Source organism: Tachypleus tridentatus, chromosome 13, assembly GCF_004210375.1.
Source record: "Tachypleus tridentatus isolate NWPU-2018 chromosome 13, ASM421037v1, whole genome shotgun sequence".
NCBI classification, from domain to species: domain Eukaryota; kingdom Metazoa; phylum Arthropoda; class Merostomata; order Xiphosura; family Limulidae; genus Tachypleus; species Tachypleus tridentatus.
In genome coordinates this window covers 140,636,463-140,658,387 of record NC_134837.1, presented here as the reverse complement: position 1 = coordinate 140,658,387, position 21,925 = coordinate 140,636,463, and the positions used below count along the sequence as shown (strand labels likewise).

General features: G+C 30.5%; 1 long non-coding RNA gene across 1 annotated transcript; it reads left to right on the top strand.

Annotated features, from left to right (window-relative positions):
• The first annotated feature begins 2,229 nt into the window (after positions 1-2,229).
• On the top strand, positions 2,230-20,603 carry LOC143238006 (uncharacterized). Its single transcript, XR_013020379.1, has 3 exons — positions 2,230-2,439; positions 12,596-12,690; positions 19,807-20,603. It is a non-coding gene; the product is annotated as an uncharacterized LOC143238006 (long non-coding RNA).
• Positions 20,604-21,925: the final 1,322 nt, after the last annotated feature.

Genomic DNA, 21,925 nt, shown 5'->3' with positions numbered 1-21,925 from the left:
TCGAAAAATGGGATAAAAATTTTATATAATATTTCATAGCCTCATTAATGTTATATGAGTATAAATATAAACATATTCTTTATTTAACATGAAGTTGAAGAGAAACTTATATCGTCAGTATGATAAACCATGCTCTTATATTTTATTCTCTTACCGATGTAGCACAAATTTCGAAAGAAAGAGGAAAATTAATTTTATAAAAGATAATTATTTTCTAGAACTTTTGTTTCGTTTCTTTTAAAGAACATTTTTGTAATTATGAAAATACTATTAGCTAACGCATAACAGTAAATGAACAATGACAGTAAAATATGTTCTATCACGTGTTTCAAAAGTATGACAATAAAATGTGAATGTGTGTACAGTTTAACGGGAACCTCATAGACTTATGTCACGTGTGACATTTATTGTTACATAATGAAGTTGGACACTTTAATACATGATGATTTACCAGAAGCAAACAAGTGTATACCAAACTGCAATTGTTCACGTGCTATCCGTTATTACTACAATGTGACTGTTTTCCAAGATAGTATAAAGCAAAGATACAATTCTACATATTTATGTGCCGTGGTATTAGATTACATGAGACAATTTTAAAGGACTTTGAATTAATTCAGAAGGTATATCAATTTAAATATATTACTTCACCGTTTAACATATACATATGTTTGAAAGCAATTTTCGAGATTACAAATCAGCTGGTCATAACGAAGAGGTAATTTAATTTTTAATTACCTAGAATATTTCATTTTAACCTAGTAAAATGGGCTTAGATAAAATCAAATTAAGTGATGTTCGATATGTAAAATTCACTATTCATAAATTTTGAAATTAACGATAAAGGATCGGGTAAGTCTTTTATAGCCGACTATACGAAAGAACTTATATCACATTTCAGTGTAGCAAATATGAAGTTTTATAATTTTATTGTTACAGTTTTGTAAATAAAATGTAAATGTGACAACGACTCTTTCATAATTACATAATACGCCTTGTATAAGATAGGTAGTTCACCCATTACTTATTTGGGATATTAATTTTCGGAACATCAATTTGATATATCGAACATCACTGTTTTCTCTTCCCATTAATTTGATTTTATCTAAGCCCATAGCTCTACAATGGGCTATTTGTGATGTCCATACCACGGATATCAAAACCCGGTTTTTAGCATACAGGATTGCACACGTACCGCTTTGCTACAAAAGAGCCTTTCCTTTAGTTTAAACTACTATTTAAAATTCCTTGAAACTAGGGTAAAATGAGATACTAGTTAATTAAAAAATTAAATTACCTCTTCGTTATGACCAGCTGATTTCTAATCTCAAAAAATTGCTTTCAAACATATGTATATATTAAACGGTGAAGTAATATATTTAAATTGATATACCTTCTGAATTAATTCAAAGTCCTTTAAAATTGTCTCATGTAATCTAATACCACGGCACATAAATATGTAGAATTGTATCTTTGCTTTATACTATCTTGGAAAACAGTCACATTTTAGTAATAACGGATAGCACGTGAACAATTGCAGTTTGGTATACACTTGTTTGCTTCTGGTAAATCATCATGTATTAAAGTGTCCAACTTCATTATGTAACAATAAATGCCGCACGTGACATAAGTCTATGAGGTTCCCGTTAAACTGTACACACATTCACATTTTATTGTCATACTTTTTTGAAACACGTGATAGAACATATTTTACTGTCATTGTTCATTTACTGTTATGCGTTAGCTAATAGTATTTTCATAATTACAAAAATGTTCTTTACAAGAAACGAAACAAAAATTCCAGAAAATAATTATCTTTTATAAAATTAATTTTCCTCTTTCTTTCGGAATTTGTGCTACATCGGTAAGAGAATAAAATATAAGTGCATGGTTTATCATACTGACGATATAAGTTTCTCTTCAACTTCATGTTAAATAAAGAATACGTTTATATTTATACTCATATAACATTAATGAGGCTATGAAATATTATATAAAATTTTTTATCCCATTTCTTCAAGAATTGTCGTTCTTCGCTTTTTTTAATTCCATTATTTTCAAGATTCGACTTCAAAATCAAAACAAATTATTTCTAAAAATAGACAAATGATTTTATTTGTTTTAATGAAATGTATTAACATGAAAAACGAGTAATGTTTGTTCACGAAACATAACATTTCATTATCCTATTATACAGAAGCCAGTTTGTTTTTGAATTTCGCACGAACCTACTCTAGGGCTATCTGTTCTAGCCGTTGCTAGTTGGGTTACTAGAAAGATATCTGGGATGGAGTGGTTATCATATGAGGAGTGGCTGAATTCTCTCATTCTGCTTTCTCTTGAAAAAAGAATTAGAGGAGGGATGTGATATGATAGAGGTGTTTAAGATTGTAAAAGGAATTGATAATGTTGATGCATCATCTTTATTCATACTTAACAGTGAGTATAGTAAGACTAAGGGACCCAAGTATAAACACTGGCAGAGTAGAAGTCACCTTCAGCTAAGATAACTTTATTTTTCTTACAAGATAATTAGCCTTTGGAGTGGGTTGTCTTTGGATGTTGTGGAGCAGAAAATTTAATGGAGTTTAACAGAAAGCTTGATAAGTATATGAATGATAAGTATTGGCCTTAAGATTTTTTAATAATTTATTCATTAATATTTATAGTATAAATTAGAGGGTGTAAGAGCCAGGATGGACCAACAGATTCCATACTGTTCCAATATGTTATGTATTATGTCTAATGCTTCAAACTGCAGTCTAATTACAGAAGATTTAATGTGTTTCTAATGCAACAATAAAACTTTTGTTGATAATGTAGTTTCTAACTCAGCTTTATTGTTAGTATTACATGCTTCACTATGGTATTAAGATTGAAAATAAGACCATACAACATAGAATAATATGGTATTGGGAAAACTAACTTCCAAAAAGTTCTATTCTAACACCTAACTTTGTTTTGTTTTTTTGTTGGTTCAGATATGATTCTATTTCAGTTCATCTGTCCATTTGATTACACACATATCTTCAAAAAAGTTTGGCAACCATAAAGTAAAACATTTTAACTCACCATTTACATGAAAGTTACTTGGTTTATGATAACTGAAAGCTATAAATTTCCTTTTGAACATCCTCAACTTTCAGAATGAATCAGTAAACTATGGACAACGGAAACCCTCTGCGCCACATACTGGTTACATTTTGTATAATGCTATATTTAAAAATTCAAAGTCCTTCCAAAGGTAAGGATACCAAGACTGAACACAGTACTTCAAATATGATATAACCAATGAATCATACAATAAAATTATAACTGCTTTAGACTGATATTGAAAATCTCTGTTGATATAACCTAAAATTTTATTTGCTCTACCACCAGCAATAACACAATGCTTGGATAGCTTCTGAGACTGATCAGCTATTACATCAAGATCCCTTTTACTCTATTGTTTAGATTAAACCCATTCAAATTATTATTCATATAATGATAACCCAGTAGCATTATTTTTCATTTATTACAATTAAATCCCATCTGCCATTTATTTGCCCAATTCACTGAATGATATAAATCTTTCTGTAAATCAGCAGCATTCTCTTCACAGGTAGTAACACCCTATGTCTTAATGTAATTTAATTATTTATTGATCATTCTTTCATCTGTGTCATGGATGCATATCAAAAAGAGCAAAGGTCATAAGACTTGAACCCTGAGGTACCTCATTTGTGACATTAATCTAGTTTGGTTGAACTACATTTGTGACAATCCTTTCTTCCTGATCTACTCTTACTCTCATCAACACAAATAGTAACCTTTTGAAAGAATGTCAGAAGATTTTGTAAGGCAAGGTTTTCCTTCAGTGAAACCATGTTAACTGTCTGATAAAATTCTAAACTTGGTTAAATAACTTTTTGAAGTGTTTTTTTTTTATCAGACTCTCCAAAATGTGATCTACAACTGATGTAAGACTAATGGGTCTGTAAGTACTGGAACAATTTTCATCACCCCTGTTGATAAGAGAAGTTACGTTAGTTAATTTTCAATTTATTTTGTTTCTCATTAATTTTATTTCCAATACTCTTCATGAGCCAACATTGTTTTTACTTGCTGCTACCCTGTTCTTTATGTAAGGAAAATATTTACCTTGAATATTGAAGAATTTTTCTTTAAAGATTTTCCATATTTGCTTTGTGTCTCAGCATAACACAGCTGCCCAATTCACAATGGATAATTTTGTTGCTTTCCTTCAAATTTGACTTTTAAAATTTGGAATCAAAATATTCTGGTTTCAATATTCAGGAAAAATATCAAACTTAATACAACAGTGATCACTTGTACCCATGTGTTCTCCAATTTCCTACCTATATTTTTGAAGCTACAACAAATCTCAAATAGTAGTTTGTAGTAAGACTAAGGGAAGTGAAATTTTAAAAAAAGTTATCGATGCATATATATATATAAATATCAGGGAGCAGTGTGTGTTTACATACATATATAAATACAGGGAGCAGTGTGTGTGTTTCATATATATAAATACAGGGAGCAGTGAATGTGTTCACGTACGTGTAAATACAGGGAGTGCTGTGTGTGTCTGTTTACATACATATATATACACACAACTTCCTATTGTTACAAATGTTAGTAAGCTTTGTTGTGCACATTTATTCGTTATATTGTCAAACAGCATTTGATTTTGTGTTTTCGCTCTACCGATTTATTATTTAGGAAGAGATAAAATAAAAGAGCATTGCCTGAAACATTGTAACAACAAATGTACATATTTTAAAGTGTGTACATACTGTAGTTAACTTTGTGGTGGTTCTATCTTCAACATTTCCTTTTCTTCCATTAACAACCACCACACATAATTTTCTACAGTTTTAAACAAACTATAATATTAATACAATAAGGAAACATAAATAATAAGTTATACATTGTTAGACACATGTTATGACAGACTTGAGAAATAGAACATTACAAGCAGTTTTATAATTTAACAAATATTCTAATATCAAATAATTGTATATATTAACTCTGGTAAATCCGTGAAAGTGAAACATTGATGAAAATAAAATTATATTCCTTGTTATTTATCTGAATTGTAAAGATCAGCTTTTATAAACTTTTATCAAAACTATTGTCTTCCCCACCACAGCAATTAACTACCTCATATTGTCAAAATGTCACGTAGTTTTTTGCTAAGTGTAAAGCTTTAGAAACTGGAACAGTTAACTCTAATCATCATTAAATGCTAATACAAATTAAATGTAGTACAAAATGATATTTGATGAAAATGTTTTCATTTTTCAAAAGGGTTCCTCTTGAACTTTTTATTAAGAACAGTATGTACTTGTTAGTAGTCATTCAGGTTGTTGCTGCACTTTGTTATAACATGCATGATATAAGCCAGGTTATTTTTATTCATTCTCGGTTGATGGGAAACACACTACCACTCAAGGTTATGTCTACTTTTTACATGTTGCATGGCAGTAATGTTAACTGTAATGTGTTTCAGACTAACCAAATCATGCTACTCCAAACATCAGCTCCTTATATTTGTGCAGACATCTGTAATATCACTTTACACATGATGTGGAATAAGTGATCAATGAAGCAGATCGTTTGTGTTAATTTTTACAGTTACTGGATATTTACATTGATTCAATTCAGTTGTTTGTTCTACGTATTTTTGCCAAGTGTATCTATATTATTGGTATCTGTATGAGGCATGATTTATTCACCATTTTACGAAAATTACAGATCTGATTACTTAACATCTTTCAATGTGCTTTCTGTTGTCAGATGTTCTGACTATAAAAGATGCGACCAAGGTTTTCCTGAAGGAGAGAGATCTTTATGCAACTTATCTTCTACAATGCAGTATTTTTTTCGTATCGATAGTTCTTCTGTTATGTCAGTTACCCTTTCAGGAATTATTAGCGATATTTTAACTCAAACCATCAAATGTAGTATTTCTATTGAGAATACCTTAGTCAATTAAATAACACAACATAAAGAAACCAAAACACTTTCATTTGAACCCACTTACATTGATTATCTGTAGAATTATTTGTTGATGATTGGAGCACTAACCAAATGTCAGGATTATTTGTGTAGACTTATTTAATTTTTATAGTTATTAAATGGATTTATGTTGTACCAACAACAGAAGAATAATACAAGAGATTTTATTTATAATAAAAAACATGAAAAATTGATCCTTTGTCTGAGTAAGAGATTTAACTTTCTTTATAAATTTAATAGTGCAGTGTTGAATATTCTATACAGCAAACATTACAAGTAATCTTTGTTGACAAACACAAGTTTGTGTGGTGTACTAATTGTTGTTTTATAATACTTCATCAAAGAGAATGAAAATGACGTGAGGAAATTATGAAAAAGTTAAGTATTGTTTCAATGGGGGATCCTGTGAGAAATATACCATGATAAAACAAATTGGTCAAGGGTAAATTTAAAAGTAACATGTACCTCAAGAGCTTTTTTCAAAAGAATGATAACATGATTTAAAGGTAAATTTGTACTCAGTAGTAACATAGTAGAGATAAAAAGTTCATTTTTGGAAAATAACACAAATTACTTAACAGGTATTATTTTACTTTAACTCTATCACTTCATTCATTAGTTACTTGATGTTTGTATGTTGGAATTTTGTTTAATTTTTGTTGTATATTCATTAGTTGTTTTTATTTAAATTTCAGTTGAGTGAGTATGTGATATTAAGCTAATTATTTTGTAAATTTTGCATCACAATTTTTTTCTTTCTCCTTCAAATACCTTTATATAAAGGGAAACTGAGTTATTGGTTATTATTCTGCTGAATTTCCAAACAATTGTTAATTAAATTTCATATACTAGCTACTGAAATGAGAAACAAGATGGTTTGACAATATCTGCATATTACTTCCAGCTTTGTCAATATTTTGCTTCTTCCTTGTGTAAAAGAGAAAAAAAGAGAGTTGTAAACATGTTACTAGGCATGAGGAATATACTCACCCAAACTGAAAACTTCCACTTTATTTATCTTATTAGCATGACGTAGTTATTGCAAATTGCAAGTGTGTACATATTTTATTCATTGCAATGGCTTACTTCCATACATTGCATTATATCCTTTTGCAAGATTAACTATTCTTATTTAGTACTGCCCCCTATATGCAAAACATGTTTTACGCATATCACAAGCCTCGTACCACCCATCCGTGGGAAATACTTGATTCTAATGAGTTTCTCATACAAATTACCACATGAAAACCTTCCACCAATGAGAATGACACACATTTTGTAATTCATATGATTAATATTTAGTTCTACTGAACTATTTCTTTTTCAGCAGGGTTTTATTGAGTTGTTTGAAATTTTTCTTTAGCATGGTTCCTAATTATAACTTAAATATTTATATTTCCAAAGCAGTCTTTTGCATTAATCATTTTTGATTATGCAGCTTATGTCTTTAAATTCTCTATCCAATCTTTATTGTTTTCATGTGTTTTATTCTCTCACATATTTGTATTTGTCTATCAAACAATTTGTTCTATATATTATATCCCATAAATTTCAAGGTTAATCTCTTACAAAACACTTTTTAGTTGGTGACACATTGGGTCAGTTCTGGTTGGGATTATCTGTGATCATTTGCCAAGATATTGGTTACTATATAGGTCAAACATGTACTCCTGAACTTCCCTCACTTCCCCAAGAACATGTTAAATCTGTTTAGTTTAACTAAGATTTTGATAGCCTCTTACTAAATTCAGATTGTGCCGTGTTTCATGTGCTCCATCTGTAGAATCAGCTCGGCCTAAAAAACTTGTTTAGACATAATTTTTCAGGTTTGTGATGTGTCACCCATTTACTTGATTTCATAGAACCCTGTCTTTCTTTGTTGCATAATAGTTCTTATTTAGTCTTCTTATCTTCCCTGGATATTAGATATCTTGTGGAGCATCTTACTTCCCAACTGGGTGAGAGTGCCAGCATCTCTTTTTTCTCTCACGGACTGCCAATCTGTTCTTAGCAGCTGTAGTTTATTTTGTCAATTTTGGGGCAAACTATGATTTCCTGCAATGTTTTACCCATACCCAGCTTTCGCACATTTGTCTAAATCTCATTTCATTCTGTGGTGTTTATCTACAATACATCATCTATCCCAGGCTATGCACCAAAATCTTGAAGGTTTATCATCGTCATCTCTTGACTTACTCACACACGATTTCTTTGTTCTCAGGATTTTGTGAATCTCGGTATCGTCTTTTCTTCGGTTATTTTGCCACCCACTTGCCTCAGATAATTACATGTTGCCCCCTCTCTTTAGTGGTAGGTATCAACCATGTTCCTGACACACTCAAATCACATGAGGAATCCTCTACCACTTCTTCCTTGGTAAATTGTTTGCCACAGTTAAAACCTCAAAGCATTTATTTCCATTTCCTTCTTATTATTCCTCAGTGCTTACCTGTTCTTTCATTCAGAAGTTCTGTATTTCATTTTCTTTCATGTACATTGGCACAATGCCAACAGTATCGGTGACTACCACGTGAATTCTGGTTTTGTGAGAGTTTGATTGTGAGAATTTGTTCCTCTTTAGTAATTTTTTGCTACAGATGAGTGGATTATTTGAATTCTATCAGAAAGACTTTTAATACAATCTCTTTCTCTAGTTCCTTTGTCATAGAACCCATTTCCTTCTCTCAGCCACAGGATCCCATCTTTGACATGCCATTGAACCTATGGCTCATCTCAGTTTTTATTCTAGGCTGTTTGTTGTCTGTCCTTAAGAAAACTGAAGACTGGCTACCTGTTATGTATTTGTTCCACCTCACTGAATTCCTCATTTTCCCTTATTTCATCATGGAATTGTTTCTCACCCTCAGGTGGGTTTTAACTCAAGGTATGTGGATGATCAAGATGGATGTCATGAATGCTTTCTTACATATTCCAATAGGTCTGAAGTCATCACCACATCTTTGGTTTTGTCCAACAAGGGATAAGTTATCAGTTTTAAAAACTCCTGTTGAGGCTTAGTTTGGGCTCTATGTTTTTTATTTTATTTTAGTATTTTTGAGCTTTTTCTCATCATTGCCAAACTCATTGGAAGCATTTTCATTATGATATGGATGACTTGTTACTGTTATCTCCTTGTGAATTTGAACTATACATTTTAAACTATAAATGTCGTACATTTCAGCTGCTCCAGGAAATAACTAAGTGAGCTGGTTAAACATATTGGAACTCCTGATGTGCTATCGCTTTTGGGGCTGTGTTTTTTTTGTGGTTGCCACAATCCCCTTTATTCAGGGTCTTCAGTGATTGGCCAGGATCCACACTTAGACAGGTGTTACACTTTCTCATCCTCATCTGGATTTTCATCTCATGTCTAGAGATGGAGGGCATGGGTTGATCAATGGGAGGCTTTAGAGTGTTGGTTTACAGCTGAGGAGAGTTATTATATCAAACTGGAGCATTTAGCTGTATGTCAGGCTTTGGATCATTTCTTCCATCTGGCCAGACATTGTCTGGTCATGATTCATTCCAAAAATTCCACAGTGGGTACTTATCTCAGTTACAAAAGTGGCATTCATTCTGGATCTGTATGTTCTTATATGTTGCATCTTTTTTCTGGACTGATATGCAAGATATCCATATCACTGTATGTTATATTCCAGGTGTTTCAATATTGTCACAAATCATCTTTCCCATTCAGACAAAGTCTGTCAAATGAAATGATCTTTCAATCATCTTGTCTTCCATGGTTTTGACTTCAGTATGGTGCTTCTCACATCAATGCCTCTATAACATCCTTCAACCACAAGCCACTTCCGTTTCGGTCTATGATTACTCACCCTGGCAATCAACACATTCAGTCAGAATTGGGTTAACAAATATCTGTATGTTGGTTTTCCTCATTCACCTTCTTTATTGAATTATTTAATTTCATCCATCCCACTCCATGTCAGGTTCTTCTGATTGCTACTTACTGACTGACACATCTGTGTTTTTTAATTATCCGGCTACCTCTCTCCTTCCTTTTTTGGTAACATTGATCATATCAGTCTTCTTTTCCTCTGTCTTCATGCTTGTTTTTTTGTTTGGTCCTTGGTAAGTAAATCAGATTTATTGTGATGTGTAGTTTCATTTCTGGTGTGTTCCACTTGCTTTTCATCCATGGAAGTGTATCAGCATAAATGGAATGTTTTCTACCATTCATCTCTGGAATGGAGGTTTTCACCTGATTTGCCCTCTGTTCCTGGTATTGTTGTGTTTCTTACTAGGCATTTTAATCCAGTATCTTCTGTCTCTTTGGTTTCCAGTTATCAGGTGGCTTTGTACCACACCTTTCATTTTTTTCCCAATAACTCTGAACTGATAAATTTCATCCAGAATCATTGTCCTCAATGGCAGGCTACTCTTCTGGACTGAGATGTTTATGTGGTTCTCCATTGCCTTACTCTGTTTTCATTTAAACCACTTTCCACCTGTTCCTTGTTTTACCTTTCCCTTAAGATATATTTTCTTCTTCTCTTAACCTGAGGACTTTGGTCTGATTTACGTACCAGCATTCTTTCATGTACTCTTTATCATCCTACATATTTCTACTTCATCTGAATCATTCTTTTCTCCCCAAAACTACAGTGGCTAGTGAGGATACTCATTGATCCACTTTCCTTCCATTAGTCATCTTTATCATATGTCTGATCCATAAAGATGTTTTGATGTTTTACCTTTTCTCTCATATTTCATCTTTGTCATCCTATGGAAGAACTTTTCAACTGCACGTATTGACTACGTCTAACACATTTGTCTCTCACTGTTTGCATAGTATCACCATTTCATCCTCTTTGGGCTATTTTCTTTGATGTGAAGCCACTCTTCAAATTTCCATGTGACTTTGGCTAGGTAAGTTATTTGTTATTATTATTTAATTTTTCAGGGGTGTTATTTACCTTTTGATGGTAATTACTCATTGTTATTAATGTTATTACACCTTCTGAACTTGAAATGTTGACTGTATGCTCCTCACCCTATCCCTGCATAAATATCAGTTCCCAGTGACATGAATTTTGGATGTAGCTTGCTTACTGAGTGTGATCTTATGTCTTAGTCACTTTACTCCTAGAAGCAGTTCCATTGTTTTCTCACACATCACTTGGACACTGTTTTCCATCCACATGTATCATAATTTTCTTCAATGTTACAAATAGTTCAGTTGTGGTATAGTCTCTCACATCAGTTCTTTGCATCTTATTCTCTTGTTTCCAGATGTTTTCTTTCTATGCTTTCAAAGGATGCTTCTTTTATTCTGTTGCTCTGGTCCTTTTGATTATGGAATATGGATTCTAGGTATTTATATGAATACAGGTATAATATTATACTTTTCTGATACTGAAATTGGATTTTCGATAAGTCCTTACATCTTTTCATACATCCCACTTTTCTTTTTTGTTTAAAGCACAATCTTCCAATTTCTGGCAAAACTAGTAGTGTTAGTTTGGTACAATTAAATAGAGGAAATGACATGGGTAACCCTAAATATGTGGCAGTTTCACTGGTTGAGGGTTGTTTTGATAAATTGCAGGAGACATATTAGAATAAATCATTTTAATGGAGGGAGGCAGAAGACTTGTGGGATGCATGTAAAAATGTTTTACATATAGAGGGCAGCAATGCATGTGAATAGCTATGTATATAAGAAAAGGTAAGTAGTGCATGGAAATGCATTTTCAGTAGAGAAAGTAATGACATTTATAACATTATTACACTATATGTGATGAAGAGGGAAATGTATGTGCTGCCTAACCAGTCTATAGAATGATATTCCTGATGTATTGAAAGTGTGATTTAAATCATAAAATATAGAACTGTTCAATATAAGGAACACCTTGCCATTTTCTGACCTACCAAGGAATTAACAAAATGCAGAATAACAAGTGGACAGTTTGATTCATCTCACACAAATACAGCTGTTTCACTTTACATCAACATAAGTTTGTGTTGAAAAATAACTATTTAAGTCCCAGCAAAAATACTTACATAGTTCATAAAGTTAAAATTTGAAATTGAATAACTGCATATTTTGATTAAAAGAGAGCATTTAGTAACTTCTGAGAAGTAAAATAACCGTGTATAAAGACATCATTACCTTGTGAAATTGTAAAGCATATTTGATCATACACAAATTTACAAGATTTATAGAGCAGAATAATCAATAGTGTCATTGATATTCTTATTCTTAAAAGCATACATTTACTTCAATGGATTAATTCACTCACGAATGATTAGCTGAAAATATTCTAAAATCGTCCACGTTGCTTACGTGTGTCAATTTCATCTACTGTTTAATTTTTATTGATACTTTATGGTAGTCTTCATATAATGAGAGACATTTAGTTATATATGATATTGTTTCTTATATGATGAGATCTACAATAATAAAACTGTATGCATAAATATTTTAAACAGGTGATTTTCCATTGTTCATTTGTTTTTTAAAGCATAATAATTTTATCACTAGAATCTGGAAATGTCTTTATAAACAAGTACATTACAGATTCTGATGATATTTCTTTAATTGTTTTAGTGATTCAGCAGGTGTATATAAAGCCATAGATAGAGGAACTGGGTTGGAAGTTGCTGTTAAGAAGATTTCTCTGACTGAGCAACCAGATAAAGAAGGTTTAATTACTGAACTGTTAATATTGTGTGATGTGAAACATCTTAACCTTGTGAACTATGTGAATAGTTACCTTGTAAGAGATGAACTCTGGTCAAGTGTTCTTAGTGTTACATAATAGTTAATTCTCCTGTAATTTTAATTTTACATTCTGTAGAGTGTACATTAAGGTAATATCTATTAAACTTAGTAGATCGATTTTGAGTGACACTTGGTTTAAGAATAATTTTACGTATCACTCTCACAGGTTTGTTTTTATAAAATGTTGGTTATAAATAATACATAATAATTTTCATGTGAGAGACTGTGGGTTACAGCCACAATTGCTTTTGATACACTGATTTTTCTTTCATTCTATATATAGTATTACCCTAAGTTTTCAAGCCATAAACAAAACACTTTCAAATTGAACTAAATACGCTGCAAATTTTTATAAAAGGATTCCAGGATACAAGCTACAATGTGAGATTAAAAAATTTATCCTTGGTTTTGGAGGTGACTGATGAAGTAGGAACCATAATGCAGTGGGGAAATACAGTTTTTCAACCTTAACCTCCAATTTGCTAGTCTTATATAAGAAAATTAGAAATCAGGAGAGTGAGATGTGGGTGCTCGAGCCCACAATGTCCCACAATATCTTAAATTTATTTGAAGAAAGTGTCCAGTCTCAACCGTTTCACTTTTTTTTAATTGGCTTCCTCCTGCAGTTGAAAGAGAACCCCAATTCTACGGCTTTTTCATGAAGTTCGTTTTCCCTCTTCATTTTTGCATACAGTTTGATAGTGTTAATATAACTTATCATGTGCGATGAAGTTGGAATTTATATTTCCTCATTATCTTTTCCATTTTTTTCATCTTCTGAATCTCTCACACTGTCACCATCTTGTGATTCTATTATAGATTTTAAATCAATTTCATTAGTTTCTGTTAAAACATTCTTGGGAAGTTTCACAAAACTTTCCACATTTACAGAATCATCTGCATCAATCTTCTCAAAGTTTGGATTTCACTAGAATCATCATAACAAATAACTTCTCCACAATCTTTGCCATTATCAAGAATAAATCCACAGTTTCCAAAGCACTTTATTACGCATTCATCTCTTACGTATTTGATTGAATGATTTAAAAATGCAATTACATCTAACACGTCAGTTTTCATGGTCATTTCAGATGCTCCCTTACAGTCGTCCATACTTGGAACAATATGCTGAAAGATCAATATTCTGTATTTCAATTTTATAAACTGTATAATTCCATTATCCAGTGGCTGTAGAACTGATTTTGTACATGGAGATAGAAAGACTAAAGAAACGTTTGAAAGTTGAACTTTTGGGTGACAAGTTGCATTATCTAGGAAAAGTAGAATATTCCTATTTTCTTGTTCCACTCTCTTGTTTAATTTGTTCGAAAATTTCTGAAATGTAGCACTTGTCATCCATGCTTTATTATTCACTTTCCATTTCACAGGAAATTGATTCTTCCTTAAATTTTTAAAACAGTGCAGATATTCTCTAGTTTTCTATCAGCAAATGCAACCAAAAGTACAGTCAGTCATTTATTTGAATAGTGACCTTTGGAATAATGATGGCAGAAAAAAATGAACAAATGTATTTAACCAATATTTACTGAAACAAAATGTCTGAGAATTTATTAATATTTAAACAAATTATTATTTAAACAATAATTTATAAATATTTAAAGAAATTATTAATCAAATAAGAAATAGATATTTAATCAAAAATATTTTTTCTGTCTTACTCAGGTTCTAATTTTACTTGTTAACAGATGAGGTAGGTGAAAGATAGTTTTACATCCATGTTACACAAGTTCCATCATGTAGAGAGCCTTTTATAAAAGAAATCTTAAGATAATGCTGCAAAATGTTGATATTTCCTGCTTGTACAGGTTTCCACCTTATGCAGTTTCTGGCTTGAACAGGTGTTACTGCATGTATTTCAAAACATTGTTTTTCTCATCTCAAAATGACATTGTTATAACAAAGTTAAAATAACTTAAGAATTCATGCTATAACTAATAATAAATATAATTGGTTTAAAAATGAATCCCTGAAAATAAGTTTCTTAATGAAAAGAATGAAACTGTTTACAATTTTTGTCATATTTTTGTTTCAGCTTGTTTTCTAAGTTATAACAAACTAATACACACAAAATTAAATTATTCTATTGCCCTTCAAACCTGTCTGACTAATACTTATGGGATATAAATTGCAACTCACATGGGGAATGTGTATCCCACTTCACAGTACTGAATTACATAACACAGAACTATTCAAGAGCATACCTCATAAACAATTATTTTTATTATTACTATTTATTTTAATTTATCGATACTCACATTTTAGTTACTTTTATAATAATAAATAAAAATATACAGGAAAAAAAAACAAAAAAGGTCTGATAGAGGAAAAGCTAGAACAAAGTAGAATGCCAGTCTTAAAACAAAGCTTACTAGAAGTATTAGAAATGTGTTGTTGAAATAGAAAATGTTCATACCATAGAAACAATTGTGATGTGGCTAGATTTAAGTGGTTTTAATCACATAACATTATTAAAAATACATGGCTCAAGGTTTAACTCTCTGTATACACTCTGTCCCTTTTAATTGAACTTATAAACACCATGTAACTACGAAACTGTAAGTCTTATAAGTGAATGTACCAGGTTACCTTCATGAAATTTCATAAATTTCTTAGTGAACATTACCAGTCTTTTATATACACAAAGAGTAAAAATTTACAAAACTTTTACTGAGATATTCCATGCAATAGGTGATTTTCATGGTAAAAATAAAATTACTATTAATATTAATATTTCTTTCACATAATATGTAGAACTTCCCAAACAAACAAACAGGTTTCATTCAAACTCTCTCTTATTTTCTTTATTTTACTGTTAACTGTATCATAATAAACCATATCAAAAGTTAAAATTTAAGTAATATAATCAAAAATACTATATTTATTTTAAAAGAGAATTACTTAGTTGATTCTGGTCTATAACAATTATTAATCTTAAGAGCTGTAGGCTTGTTAACTTTTTATAACTTCTCTCATTTTATTTTGTAGTGTTACTTCTCTTTAAACCATGAAACTTTCAGAGTTTTATATTCAGAAATTAATACAATGCAAACCAGTAAGGATGGACATACAATTGGTAAACAAAAAGCAACTGTATGTTACAATAACTTTATCAGTTTATAATTAAACTTGTTATAAAACATTAGAGTTAGGTCTATTACATTTTTAAACACTGCATTCTTTACCTAGTCCCCCAGGAATTTAAGAAGTAAGACTAAATAACTAATCATTTGCATTTCATATTAGATTACGTTCTTTAGAATTTTTTATAACAGGAATTTTACCTTATAATAACTAAACTATTACGAATTTCAGTCCTTTTTCAGATATTTATTAGGGTACATATGAAAAGTTCACACACTTATCATAAGTTATGGCATAAGTTAGAAAAGTTCACTTGGGTATAACAAAGTTGAATTAGTTATAATGACTAATAACCACTTGAAGTCAAAATAAGCAAAAATTAACTGATAAATGTTTTTCACCACATGTACAATATAGTTATTAGCTTGTAACTCTTTGGTGAAAGTGCACAATTGTTTAAACAAGAGTTTTTATTTCTATTAAAAGGACATACATGTATTTACAAAACTGACTGAATTCAGTGGATTTTGATTTTCTATTTTATAGAAATTCAACAAGTGTACAAAATTACTTGCCAAATATGACTGACATTTCTTCTATAAAATAGATGAAAGATTAAAATATTAGTTTTTTAGAACAAATAATTACGTTTATAAATTCACCAGTAATGTGTATCAGTTTTCATAAATGTTCCACAAATCTATCTACCTTTTAACAGTTAAAAATTACACTTTTACTCAAAACAGTATTAATTAATAAGCTTAATATACCAAATATGAATTTCTTGTTTTGAAATTAGAGGAGCCTATGAAAAACAAAATTCCTTACAAGGAATAAAACCTATAAAACATATGATGAACAACTTCTAATGTTTTAATTATTTCATAAATTTTTCATGAAAAATCTAAACTCAGAATTCAGTAATTTTGTTTTCAACAGTTCAACAAAAATGTCATCTTTTAGAAAACTTCATTATTCAAATGTTTTCTTTCTTGATATATGTGTGTGAAATTCACACACGTTAAATATATACACAAACATATATACAACTTTAACTAAGCTGCAGAATCTTTGAAAAATATTACATCAAAAGGGAAGAAAACATGATTTTTTTAAAATCGTATATCCATACCTCAGGTGAAATATACTTAGAAAAATTTTAGTTTCTTGAAAATACAAAAAGCAAAAAATAGAACATAGAAGCAAATTTCTGCTAGAAAACAAACTTTCAACACTGAGACACAAACCATAGGGTGATCATTATAAAATAAACAAGTCCTGTTACTGGGGTACTAGCAGAAGTAAGACCTAAGCTATTTTCGACTATCTACTTGAGTTAACCTCAATTTTGTTGACCTTGCATGCTTAAAATAAAAAAAAAGATGAAAAAAAAAAAAGAGAAAAGTCAAGAACATCCCACATCTTTGGTGTCTGCAGCTAGAAATAGGAAGGCAGTTGCTCTCTAGTTATATGTAAGAAAAGAAAAAAAATTGTAAAAGGAATAATAATTATAGTATTACACACCAATGGGGAAGACAACAAAGCTGTTCTTGAAATCAGCATTTTGGTCCCCAGTATAATTTTGGACAGAAAGCCAGAGATAGTATGGTACCATTATATTAAATCTAAGTTGTGTGTTTTTGTATAACTCCCATCTTCCATTCTCCTGTGCTACTATCAGTCTCCTCAGTAATATTACTTAAACAACTCTAAAAATATCCACATATTAGGTAGGTCTTATACAGGTAAGGTGATACAACTAGATTGAACAAAAAAGTTAAGGTTTTTTCTTTAGAGTCTTCAACAGAATGTACTTTGTGATCACGAGAAACCTACTTGAAGTTACACATATATTTCAATAGGTTAGTGTGGGTATTAAAAGTGTAGTTGTAATTTATAATGCTAAATTTGAATATTCATTTGATAAAATAACCGATTTTAATTTAAACTTATCAAAACTTCTGTGAATCAGTATTAAGTTTAACAATAAGAAAAGTCAAATAGTATTAATATTTAGAAGTTCAAATGTTGTTTGGGGTAAAAGATCTGTTTGTAATGACCACTAGGTAGAGCTAGCAGCAGTGCATGTGTAACGTTGTACACGCTTGGAGTACGGTTTGGTTTTATTTTTTATAAATTAACTTTTGATGAAAGTTAAGCTATATTGCCAACGTTGAGCTAGAATAAATTTGTGTCTAAGAGAAATACTCTCAGATTTAAAGAACAATGGAAAACATCCAAGAATCGTTATAAATTTGTACCGGTACATCTGTCTTAAGTAATGTGGTACTGGTATTAAAAGTCGTATATTAGTTATTTACTTTTTCTAAATTTGAATCAGGAACAGCAAGATAGTTGTGCAATATTTTTGATCCATTTTCCTTATCGTGAAGAAAATTAAATTTGATAACAGTGAATTAGTTTAGATGTTATCATTTTTATGATATGCAGAGTTTATAGTGTACATTCGGTTAGATTTGATTAGTATGTAGCTTACCTAGTTGCAGCCAACAGTATGTAATATTCCACAGTTAAAGTATATATGGATGAGTGCAAAGTGAATTGTTTTAATTTGACTGTATGCACAATGTGTAGTTATTCCAAATTTACTGTATACATGACAACCATGTATATACCTTTTCATAACTTGTAATGACTACATTACACTACTGCAAACAGTATTTTGCACTTGATTACGTAGTTCAGACTACATAACTTTAAAATTCCAAGACAGACATGTATGTAGTCAAAGTTTAAAATCAACTGTATTATGGTTATCTATTTATTTTCATTTACCTCTGCACAAATAAATTGTGTGTAAAACCTTAGCAGATATTTACAACTATGTTATAACAATAACTTGACACACATAAATGTACAGTTATAGTAATATTGTCTTACATGGCATATTTTAAACTTGAAGTGACCTAAACAAATCATCTTATTTAAGGCATAATGAACATTAAAATTTTAGCACGTGCATAAGCTCTTAAATTTAGGTTTAAGTTAGTTTTACTTCTGTTTAGCAGTGTTTCCACCAAAATTGTATATTTCTACTAAATAGGTTTGCCATATATTTTTATGTAGAATGAGCAGACTTGATAAATTGTGACCTTCAAGTCATTTGTAAAAAGTGGTATGGGGTATTATCCATATTAATGTTTAGAACTCTATTGTTTCTTGTGAGTGTGTTTAACTATTGGTTATCGTGGAGGAGTGAATTTGAACTTGAGTACAAAAAACAAAACAGGTTATTGCAATATTCTAGATGTAAGAAATAGTGTGTTATAAGGAATTTTACAAAATCATACTGTTTACTAAGATTGTGGGAGTTTTAATATTTTCTTACAAAACAGTAAAAATGTTACTATATTTTTTGTTTGAAATTTTTCCACGATATTTTGCTTATAATACTGTACTGGTATCTCTCACTTACTTAATATTTTCTTTGAATGTTAGCTGTGATTAAGTTTTCGTGTGCCATTTGTTGTATTACTTTTATATTGTTTTAATAATTTAATATTGCACTTTTTGCTGGTTTTTTTACCTCATGAATTGTTTGTTCTGTCTTACTGTATGGGTATTGTAGTTTGTAATTCAGTCTACATATTGCCTGCTGTGGGTGAAAAAGTACCTACTTCAAGTTTTTCCATTTAAGAACTTTGTAAAGATTTATACTTAATACTATTCTGTTTTTTCTCAAAGGTAATTTTTTATAGGAACATTAAATGAATAGCAGTAAAACTTGTTAAACAGTTAACTTTCTTATAATTTTATATTTAACTGGAAAAGAAAAACTATGCAAATTTTAGGTGACTTGAATCTTGATTGTCCAGGAATTAGTTAAAATGTTAAAAATAAATTGGGACAGAATTGAGATTTTGTGTTCAGAACAAGATTTAGTGTGAACAAAACTGTATTTTTCTTCTTTACAGAACTATAAGATTTTAAGCCTTTTTCACTGTGTGAATGGCCTTCAAGTTCAACTTTCCAGCTCCTTGTCATCATGTCAGTGAGGCTGAACAAGATTAATGTGAAGAAACCTGTGAAGGAAGAATCTGTCCATCAGAAGGAAACGTACCAATAAATTCTTCATGAAAACTCTAAACTCAGAATTCAGTAATTTTGTTTTCAACAGTTCAACAAAAATGTCATCTTTTAGAAAACTTCATTATTTGAATGTTTTCTTTCTTGATATATGTGTGTGAAATTCACACACACACACGTTAAATATATACACAAACATACATACAAATACAACTTTAACTAAGCTGCAGAATCTTTGAAAACTATTACATCAAAAAGGGAAGAAAACATGATTTTTAAAAAATCATATGTTCATACTTTAGGTGAAATATACTTTTATTTTAATGTGGACACTGGTGGTGTGAGGTTGCCTGGGCAGAAAAGAAAGACTTCTGCTATTGTGGATTGTTCAAAAATAAATGAACTATTTCTTCTCATAACTTTAACAGCTGAATTGTGGCTCTCCCTGACGGTGATAAACCGAACTTCGACGGCATGTTTGAATTAACTTGGGATGCCAAACATAATAAGTTTCGACTTATTCCAAGAAGTTAATTAAAAGATAGCCATAGTTTTTTAAAGTTTCGGTGAACAATGAAATGTCCAAATGACTCTGTTTTTTAACCATCTTCTCACTCATACATTATATTAATAAAGATTTATTTGATGAAATTAAGTATGATTTATAGCAAAATATTCTCTATAATACAGTTGTTAGTAAAACATTTTCTGTTGTGATGCAGGGATCTATGCACGTTATAAAAATTCAAAAGGTCACGGAGGAGTTAGCTCGAAACGAAGCATTACTTTAGTGGAACTAAACTCATGATTACTTCTGCTTACAATTATACCCTAATTCTTCGGTACATAATATTTCTTTCATTTCAGAATTAGAAAATAATATTTTTGATAAACCACATTCTTTTAAATTTCAAGAGTCGATTCATTAGAATGTGTGAAGATGATTTTTTGAATATTATATTATTTGATTAAATGAACCGTTCTGTTGATGCTAAAGTAAATATGTTAACTTACATCTGTTTCGAAGCAGTGACTACACTGTTAAATATGTTATTGCTTTATGTTATTTGTAACTTATTGACTTGAGTTTTATTTGTTTGATCTGCCCTCTCGTGGTACATGGGTATGTCTGCGAACATACATCATCATTACCAAAATGCTACAATTCTAAAACCTGTTAAATTACTGTCGTTCTTAATAAAAATTTCTTCCATGAAAAATCTAGGTACTAGGTACATAGCAAGTAATAAACTTCATATTTTATAATTGTAAGTGTGAAGACTTACCGCTGACCAGAGGATGTGAGTAAGAATATTACAGATAAAAAACCTATGGAAGTTACTACAGGGAAAAAAATTGCAGAGATAGAAAAATGGAAAATTATGTGCGTTTCATAACTGTGGGATAAATGCTTGTTTGTTTGGGCTACCTGTTGTGTCTGTCACAGAGAATCGAACGTTATAATTCCACCGGGGAAGAGGAAGAAAATACATTAGGTTTTATTCATTAATCAAAAGAATACAAGTCATGAACTGCTTAATAATATTACGTGTGTTACATATTATAATTTATCTCAGACGAGCTTCCAATTTATTATGTTATGTATTACGATTCAAATTAGCGTAAAACTGAGTTAAATTGTAATTTAAATTTGGAAGTTAATTAAATGTAGAGGTGAATAGAATTTGTGATATTTATCAATAAGATTAATACATACAGTTCTTAATACAAATATATTTTTAATATACAAATAATAATACACTTTATAATATTGGTTATTGCAAATAATAATTTACATACAAAGGTTTTGCAAACTTACAAACAATGCCGAGTCTTGTATCTTGTGTTGAACTGAATATATTATCGACGGTTTACGAAGACGAATTAATTTCTGGTTGGCATCAGTACAGCTTAACTAACGGGTCGCTATCTAGCTCTTCAGCCGTAAGTTTCTCTACTGAAGTTATACTGTGTTTGCGTTGAAATACCAAAGTTTAAATTAATCTC